General features: G+C 43.3%; 1 protein-coding gene and 1 pseudogene across 2 annotated transcripts in view; one reads left to right on the top strand and one right to left on the bottom strand.

Annotated features, from left to right (window-relative positions):
• LOC105873570 (carboxyl-terminal PDZ ligand of neuronal nitric oxide synthase protein) overlaps nt 1-10,071 on the bottom strand; it is a 293,709-nt gene that overhangs the window by 189,046 nt on the left and 94,592 nt on the right. The window lies entirely within an intron of this gene.
• LOC105873587 (small ribosomal subunit protein eS24 pseudogene) lies at nt 4,902-7,988 on the top strand (annotated as a pseudogene).

Raw genomic sequence — 10,071 nt, 5'->3', positions numbered from 1 at the left:
TGTAGTCCCAGCTACTCGGGAGGCTGAGGCAGAAGAACTGCTTGAGCCCAGGAGTTTGAGGTTGCTGGGAGGTAGGCTGACACCATGGCACTCTAGCCTGGGCAACAGAGAGTCTGTCTCAAAAAAAAAAAAAAAACTATCATGATTATTCAACAGTTAAAATCATGGTTCCCACTGCAACACAACAAAGAAGACCTTGGGGACGGGCATGGTGGCTGACACCTATAATCCTAGCACTCTGGGAGGTCAAGGAGAAGGATCGCTTGAGCTCAGGAGTTGGAGACCAGCCTGAGCAAAAGTGAGACCCCGTCTCTACTAAAAATAGAAAAAATTAGCCAGGCGTGGTGGTGTGCACCTGTAGTCCCTGCTACTCGGGAGGCTGAGGCAGGAGGATCGCTTGAGCTCAGGAGTTTGAGGTTGCAGTGAGCTATGATGATGCCTCTGTACTCTACCTGGGGCAACAGAGGGAGAATCTGTCTCAAAAAATAAAATTAAAAAAATAAACAAGACCTCAGCTTTGACTTAATCCAACACTCTCACCTCAGCCAGTCGCAGAGGAGGTATAGGAAGGCAGGGCTCCCAGGTTTTCTACAGGCCTCCCATGGAGACCTTTCCAATTATAGTAGACACAGTACTGGGGGAACAGAAAAGACATCAGGTAGAATGTCCCATGACGTGGTGGAAAGAGTAAAATATCAGAGTCAAGGGTTTAAATCCCAGCTCCTCCACTCACCAGAAGTAACCCATCCGAGTCCGGGATTTCTCACCAGTGACTGTGGAAAAATACAGGCACGCCTCGTTTTATTGCACTTCACATTATTGTGCTTCACAGATATTGCATCTTTGAAGGTTTCAAACCTTCACAAACTAAGGGTTTGTGGCAAGAAAGTCTATTAACACCACTCTTCCAGCAACATGTACTCAACTTCACATCTCTTGTCACGTTTTAGTATTTCTCGAAATATTTCAAGCTTTTCATTATTGTTGTTATATCTGTTATGGTGAACCATGATCAGTGATCTCTGATGTTTCTGCTGTAATTGTTTTGGGGTGCCATGAACCACGCCCACATAAGATGATGAACTTAATTGACAGATGTATATGTTCTGACTGCTCCACCAACCAGCCATGCCCCATCTTTCTCGCTCCCTCTCCCCAGGCCTCCCTATTCCCTAAGACACAACAATATTGAAACTAGGCCAATTCATAACCTTACAGTGGCCTGTGAGTGTTCAAGTGAAAGGAAGAGACACATGTCTCCCACTTTAAATCAAAAGCTAGAAATGATCAAGCTTAGTGAAGAAGGAATATGGAAAGCTGAGGCAGGCCTCTTGCACCACATAGTTAGCCAAGCTGTGAATGTGAAGGAAAAGTTCTTGAAGGAAATTAAAAGTGCTACTCCAGTGAACACATGACTGATACGAAAGCCAAACAGTCTTACGGCTGATGTGAAGAAAGTTTTAGCAGTCTGGATAGAATATCAAACCAGCCACAACACTGCCTTAAGCCAAAGACTAATCCAGAACAAGGTCCTAGAGCTCTGTTTGGTTCTATAAAGGCTGCTGAAGGAAACTTTGAAGCTAGCAGAGGCTGGTCCATGAGGTTTAAGGACAAAAGCTGTCTCTGTGACATAAAAATACAAGGTGAAGCAGCAAGTGCTGATGGAGAAGCTGCAGCAAGTTACATACAAGATCAGCTAAGATCACAGATTGCGGTGGCGACACTAAACAACAGATTTTCAATGTAGACAAAATCGCCATCTATTGGAAGATGTCATCTAGGACTTTCACAGCTAGGGAGAAGTTAAAGCTTCAAAGGACAGGCTGACTCTCTTGATAAGGGCTAATGCAGCTATGACTTTAAGTTGAAGCCAGTGCTCATTTACCATTCCAAAAATCCTAGGGCCCTTAAGAATGATGCTAAATCAACTCTGTCTATACTCTATAAGCAGAGCAACAAAGCCTGGATGACAGCATATCTAGTTACTAAATATTTTAAGCCCCCTGTTAAGACCTGCCCCTCAAAAAAATACCTTTCAATATTACTATCATCGACAATGCACCTTGTCACCCAGGAGCTTGGATGGAGATATAGAAGGAAATGAATGTTATTTTCTTGCCTGTTAATACAACATCCATTCTGCAGCCCATGCATCAAGGAGTCATTTTGACTTTCAAGTTTTATCATTTAAGAAATACATTTTGCAAGACTATAGCTTCCAGAGACAGTGAAACCCCTGATGGACGTGGGCAAAGTAAATTGAAAACCTTCTGAAAAGGATTCACCATTCTAGATAGCATTAACGACATTCGTGATTTCACAGGAGAAGATCAAAATGTCAACATTAACAGGAGTTTGGAAGAAGTTGGTTCCAACTCTCTTGGATGACTCTGAGGGGCTCAAGACTTCAGTGGGGGGTAGCGCTGCAGAGGTAATAGAAACAGCAAGAGAACTACAATTAGTAGCGGAGCCTGAAGATGTGACTGAATGGCTGCAATCTCATGATAAAACAAATGAGAAGTGGCTTCTTACGCAAAGTTGTAAGGAAGTGGTTTTCTGAGATGAAATCTACTCCTGCTGAAGATGCTGTGCACATGTGTAAATGACAACAGAGGATTTAGATTATCATATAAACTTAGCTGATGAAGCAGTGGCAGGGTTTGAGAGGATTGACTCTAGTTTTGAAAACAGTTCTATTAATACTATGGGCAAAATGCTATCAAACAGCATCGCACGCCACAGAGAAATCTTTTGTGGAAGGATTTGTCAACTGATGTTGCAAACTTCATTGCTGTCTTATTTTAAGAAAGTGCCACAGTAGCCCCAACCTTTAGCAACCACCACCCCGATCACTCAGCAGCCATCAACAGCAAGGCGAGATTCCCCACCAGCAAAGAGATTACAACTTGCTGAAGGCTCAGATGATCATCAGCATGTTTTAGGAATAAAGCATTTTTTACCTAAGGCATGTACTTTGTGGGTTTTTTTTAGACATAAAGCTATTGCACCTTTCTTTAATAGACTACAGTATAGTGCAAACAAAACTTTCATATGCACGGGGAAACCAAAAACTCCGTGGACTCACTTTATTGCAAATATCTGCTTTATTGCAGGGGTCTGGAACCCAACGCACAACACCTCCAAGGTCTGCCTGTGCCTACTTGATGGTACTGTGACCGACGATAAGATTAAATGCCACGTGTATGTATGTCAGCACACGTGCCTGTCAGGAAGTAGATACGTGAATGGTGACTGAGGTAACAATTACTATAATAACCTCTCTCGTTCTGGGCCTCTGAGTAACAAGCCACATGACTTTGGGTTCAAATCTCTCCAGGCCCTGGCTTCCTCCCCTAGAGGAAGGCAGGCAGCTCCTTAACCATCTCACTACACATCTCTGAGTATTAAAATAACAAAGGTACCGGGAGCATTGTGAAAAATGCAAGGCCAGCAAAAACGTAAAGCGGGACCTTCTCAACTCTATCCAGAAGTTCTCCAGAGTCCTTCGTAAGAGCTGGCTTTCTCAGCTCACCACCAGAAAAGACCTTGCATGCACCAGAACTCAGCTCAGACCATACAGCGTGGTCCACCATTTTTCCTGTCTGAAACGAGGAGAGTACCGAACAGAAATCTTGGAGCATCAGAGACTCGAATGGCTGGTGAAGCCACGAATGAAATAAACTGGACATTCTGGGCTTCCTCCCAGAAAAGAAGAGCCCATCCCCTGATTCCTGGCTGTCGGGAAACATCCACTCCAGTGAAGGGCTCATGTCAACACGACCCTCTTCAGGCGCCCTTGGAAACTGTTGCCCAGGGGCGGCTGGTACAAGAAATGCCCCTAAAAATGAGAACCAGAACTTCACAGCAAACAGTGAAAAAACAAGAGCTGACAGAGACTTAATCTTTTAAAACGAAGTCGAAATTATGCAAATAGGCGTATTTAAATTGTAAAACCTTATTTAAAATGTGGAACACTGAGATTATATTGAATTTTGCATGAATTCTTAGGCTACACTAATTATTGATTTATTGTTATAATTTTTCCAACATTATTACACAATAACATGACATCCTTTACCTCGCCCTCTGACTCTCACAACACTGCTATATACAGAGGATAAGCTTTGCAAAAATTATTTAAGGGTTTCCATTTTCTCAGAGGTATGTCTTAATATTCAAAGATATTCAAATCCTTCTCTTTTGAAGTCGGTTTCTTGTCAGCATACTGGTTGTTTTTCTCGCCAATTATGTATGAGTGGGTCTAACCCTGTCCAGTTTCTCACGTGTCTGTGGTTTGAGCCGTTCTCCAACGATGCTTTTATTAACTACCGATAATCCTACGTCTTTTGCAAGGTTTGCAATTTCACTTTGAAATATATTTGCATGGAAATTGCATTGTGCTACTGCCAGATCTAAAGCGAAACGCTGGCTGACAGACCCCGAGGATGGGCAAGAATAGATGCCGGTGTTAAGGGGAGGAGGACTCAACAGGGACCGTTTTAGTTTTCTGTTGCCGTGGAACAAATGACCACAAACCCCACAGCTTAAAACAACACATTTATTATCTCCCAGTTTCCCTGGGTCAAAAGTCTGGGCACGGTTTGCACGGCTCTGCTGCTCAGGCTCTCCCAAAGCTGCAATCCTGGTATCAACCAGGCTGTGCTCCCTCCTAGAGCTCAGGGTCTTCCTCCAGGCACAGGGGGTTGTTGGCAGAATTCAGTTCCCTGAGGCCCCATTCCCTTGCTGGCTGTCAGCAGGGGGCCACACTCTAAACTTCTGAAGGCCCTGGCAGACCCTTCCCACATGTGCCTCTCACAACACAGCAACTTACCTCTTCAAAGCCTGAAGGAGAAGCTTGTGCTCCAGGCTTCCAAAACAGAATCTTACCTACCGTCGTAATTATGGAGGGGATTATACAAGAGCATGATGCATTGGGGGTCACCTTCGGGCTCATTAGTGAATTTTGGGGCGTTATAACCACCGTTGCTTTCCTAGCACCTCAGCACGCAGAAGTCCAGATAACAAACACCTGCGTGCCTCTGGTCCTCACCTCGTGGATCGACTTTGGCCATTCCCACTGCCATGGCCCCAGTTTAGAACCCAGCACTCTTGTCAGCACTAAGATATGGTGTCCAGTCTTGTTCTCCTCCCTATCGAGCCTCTACACCTCCCCTGGAGAGAGATTAGGAACTTGCAAACCTGTGTTTCCTCTCTGCTAAAATCTATCTGCCAGCTCCCTACTAACAGCAGGATGAGGTCAAAGCTTTTTAGCAGACCAGCCAGTGCCTTCATGGTTTTATTGCCCATCTCTCTCCAGCCCCCACGCCCCCACCCCCATTCTCTCTCACCTCTAGGTCCAGGATCTCTCTCTGTCTGGACTTCCCTCCTCCCTCATCTATCCTTCTGATCTGAGTTCAAGGATCACAGTCTCTGTGAAGCCCGCCTTGACTTCCCCAGGAGGTACTGCACGATCTTTCTTCTGTATTCCCACTGAATTTTCTGCATAACTATCACAGCATTTACCCCTATATGCTGGCTTCCAGGTTCTCCCTAAAAGACTGGGAGCATCTATTTAGAGGGCAAGAGCTACTTTTTCTGTATCTTCAGCAGTATCAAGGAACACATAATAGCAATGGCTATAGAATTAATCATACTTCCAGCAAAGCATGGTGACTAAGAGTACAGATTATGAAACTACGCACCCTGCATTTGAAGTCTAGCTAGACCACTTCCTACCTGTGTGATTCAAGGAAGGTTACTCAACTTCTCTGTGCCTTGGTTTCATCATCTCTAAAATAAGAATATTAATATATACCTCGTAAGATTACCATGAGGAATATACAAATTATATTTGTAAAGGACCTAGAAAAGGGTACGGCATATGATTAGGACTATATAAATATTTTTTAAGTAAAATAAATGCCCAGTAACTATGAGACACAATGGTAGGAAGTTCATCCATAGGAAGGAGAGATGCCACACAGATCAGGGAGAAGAGCCAATGACAAAATCGTTATCATCACTATTGTTCTGAAATACTTCAGCCAAAAAAACAAAAATGTATCCTGAAAGGTGGTCTTACTAATAACCTATCTAGCAGAGGAAAATAAACTATCCAACACAAAGAGAAACAAACTCATAGCACATAACTGCCCCTTTGAAAAGGAAACTCACAACACAACAACTACCCTCTTTGTTTTGTTTTCATGAAAACACCTGTGGCCTAACTTGTTATCTGTAAGAGTCTTTCTCAGCCTAATCAGACAGTAGGGGTGCGAACTCCCCACTTCAGTTCTGCCAGCACCAGATTCCAAGGACCAGGAAAAGTCAGTCTCGCAGAGAAGAAAAACAAAGAGCACCTACAACTGCTTCACTGCTGCTTCTGTTATCAGTCTGCTGAAGCAGGGAGAAAAATAAAAGCCATTTTTACCCTTTAAAACTGCGAGCAACTTTCCTCAGCCACCCAGCACGACCCTCTCTACCTTTTCTTCAGTGCTGTGGACACAGAAAAACACACACACACACACACACACTCTCTTTTTCTTTCTTTCTCCGGGAAATAAACAATCTTTTACTTCTATATATCCTAATCACTGTGTGAGAAATCTTTTTCAGTCTACGTACAAATTCCCCACCCTAACATACATTTTTTTTTTTTTTTTTGAGACAGAGTCTCGCTTTGTTGCCCAGGCTAGAGTGAGTGCCGTGGCGTCAGCCTGGCTCACAGCAACCTCAATCTCCCGGGCTCAGGGATCCTTCTGCCTCAGCCTCCCGAGTAGCTGGGACTACAGGCATGTGCCACCATGCCCGGCTAATTTTTTGTATATATATTTTTAGTTGGTCAATTAATTTATTTCTATTTTTGGTAGAGACGGGGTCTCGCTCAGGCTGGTTTCGAACTCCTGACCTTGAGCAATCCGCCCGCCTTGGCCTCCCAAAGTGCTAGGATTACAGGTGTGAGCCACCACGCCCGGCCCATATTTTTTTTTAAATCACAAAAGAATAGAAACACAAAGCAAGAATGATAAAATCCTGGTAACTCCAGGACCTGGGTGATAGGTATAAGACAGACTAAACTAGTCTCTTTACTTTTATGTATGTTTGGCAATTTTCACAATGAAGACAAGTGAAATCTAAATAGGCCAGAGGCCAGCATATGCTCATCAGCCAGGAAGAATAAAAGCACACAGGCAAGGCTAGGACTCCAACCGTACGAGGAAGCTACCTTTTCCTTCTGTTGTTCATAAACGGATGGAGCATCCCTGGTGAGCCTGAGGCGGCACCGTGGTCCAGCCCTCTCCAGCTGGGTGGACACCACCGTCTACCACACACTCATCTCCAGAGACAGTGGGAAAAGCACCGGCATCAACAGCTGACTGTCAGTGCTACCTCGGTCACTTACTAGCTAACTAACCGTCCTGGAATTTCCTCATCTATAAAATGGAAAACTCTATCTCCTAGGGTTGCTAAAAGGATTAAATGATACTGCAAAGTAGTACCATGTTTGGTATACGGCACATAGTAAATATATTTTAAAAATAAAATATCATAAAACTACACGTACTCTCCCTGGCTGCTTGAGGGTCAACTGCCATTATAAATGACACTGTCACTATCCAGACCAGAAAGTTCACGGCCAACCGACTACTTCAGAGGAAACAAATGGTCATCGATGTCCTTCGGCCTGGGAAGGCCACACTAACAAAGACAGAAATTAGGGGAAAACTAGCCAAAATGTACAAAACCACTCCAGATCTTATCTTTGTATTAGGATTCAAAACTCATTTTGGTGGTGGCAAGACAACTGGCTTTCGCATGATGTATGATCCCTTGGATTATGCAAAGAAAAATGAACCCAAACGTAGGCTTGCAAGGCACGGGCTGTAGGAGAAGAAAAAGACATCAAGAAAGCAACAAAAGGAACGCAAGAACAGAATGAAGAAAGTCAGGGGACTGCAAAGGCCAACGTTAGCGCTGGCAAAAGTTGAGCTGGAGATTGGACAACAGCCAAAGGAGTAAAGACTTTGCAATGACGTTATCTGTGGCCCTGGTGTGGATTATTTCCCAAGAGAATTAATAAACTTAAAAACTTTAAAAATAAAATAAACATACTGTCACCCATATGAGCCATCAATCACACTTCTTGGTATTTACCCAAAAGAAATGAAACCTTACGTCTACACAAAAACCTGCACACAGATGTTTACAGCAGCATTATTCATAATTGCCAAACCTTGGGAGCAGCCAAGATATCCTTCAGGAGGTGAATAAACTGGCACACTCAGACAATCAGCACAAAGAAAGAGCTATCAAGCCATAAAAAGACATGGAAGAAACTTAAAATGCATGTAACTAAATGAAAGAAGCCAATCTTAAAAGGCTACATACTATCTGATTCCAGCTATATGACATTCTGGAAAAGGCAAACTTATGGAGACAGTAAAAAGATCCGTGGAGGCCAGGGGGGTCAGGGAGATAAAAGGATGGACAGGCAAAGCACAAAGCTTTGTTTAGGGCAGTGAGACTACTCTGTATTGTACAATAATGGTGGATACATGTCATTATGTGTGTGTCCAAACCTATGGAATGTACACCACCAAGAGCGAACACTAACGTAAACTACAGATTTTGAGCAATAATGATGTGTCAACGTAGGTTCATCAATTGTAACAAACATACCACTCCATACGTGTGTGGGGACAGGTATGTGGGATCTCTCTGAACTTTCCACTCAATTTTGCTAAAACTGCTCTAAACATAAAGTTTATTAGTTTTTGTAAATAAAAAAAAATCTTTACTTAGAATGTGCTTAAAATTTAAAGAAAGCGTCAAAAAATAAATAAAAATAGTAGGCAAGCTCCGGTGACCTGCCCGCAAATCAAGGTGTGGGAAAACTGGGAGAGAGACTGAACTACCCTGACCCCAGCCCCGCAGCCGGTTCCCTTCATGCCAGCTGCTCAAATATCAGACTCCACAGCCGACCTACCTGGTAAAACACACTTGTCACCGCAACTTGTCCCAAAGATTTGAAAAGGCCACGTTACGTGTGGGCTAGCCTCTCCCCTGAGCCACACAGGGTGGATCGGTCTCTGTAGCAAACTCCCCTGGGTTTCTGGCCCTTACTGCCACACCAAACTCAGTCCGAACAGCTTTTAGGGATCACGATTAAGCTCCTCTTCAACACAATGGAGTAATCCTTGGGGCTCAGCTCAGCCTGACTCCAGGGCTGTTTTAAATCACATAATCCACCCTACTCCCCCATATCACCTTCCGGATTTAAAAAAAAAAAAAAAAAAAAAGAGTTCCCAGCCAGAAGGGTGAGCAACCCTTACCACTTAGAATAAAGTCAGTTTATAGGTAGCTCAGCAACAGAACCACCAATTTTCAGCGTGTGCTGATGTCATCCAGGTGGAATTAGGAGGAAGTAAATGCTAAAAAGGAGGTATTTAAACAAGGAAGATTTCGATAGGTATATATCCAATTGATTTGAAAACTTATATCCACATAAAAACCTTCATGTGTATGGTTATAGCAGCTTTATTCATAATCCAGATCTGGAGGCAACCAAGATGTCTTTCAATAGGTGAATGAATAAACTGTGGTACATCCATATTATGGTATATTATTTAGCAAATACAAATGAGCTATCATGCCACAAAAAGATATGAATGATTCTTAAATACACATTGCTAAGTGAAAGAAGCCAGTCTAAAAAAGCTTTATACTCTATGATTCCAATTACATGGCATCCTGAAAAAGGAAAAACTATACAGACAAAAACAGATCAGTGGGTGCCAGGATTTGGGAATAGTGGGGAAAGGCTGAATAGATGAAGCACAATGGATTACTCAGGACAGTGAAATTATTCTGTTATGATACTGTAATGGTAAATACAGCAATATTAAGCATTTGTCAAAAACCCACAGAACGGCCGGGCGCTGTGGCTCACGCCTGTAATCCTAGCTCTTGGGAGGCCGAGGCGGGCGGATTGCTCAAGGTCAGGAGTTCAAAACCAGCCTGAGCAAGAGTGAGACCCCGTCTCTACTATAAATAGAAAGAAATTAATTGGTC

The sequence above is a fragment of the Microcebus murinus genome, chromosome 2 (genome assembly GCF_040939455.1).
Source record: "Microcebus murinus isolate Inina chromosome 2, M.murinus_Inina_mat1.0, whole genome shotgun sequence".
Taxonomy (NCBI): Eukaryota; Metazoa; Chordata; class Mammalia; order Primates; family Cheirogaleidae; genus Microcebus; species Microcebus murinus.
The sequence above is the reverse complement of the archived record's forward strand: the minus strand, read 5'-3'. Positions and strand labels throughout refer to the sequence as shown.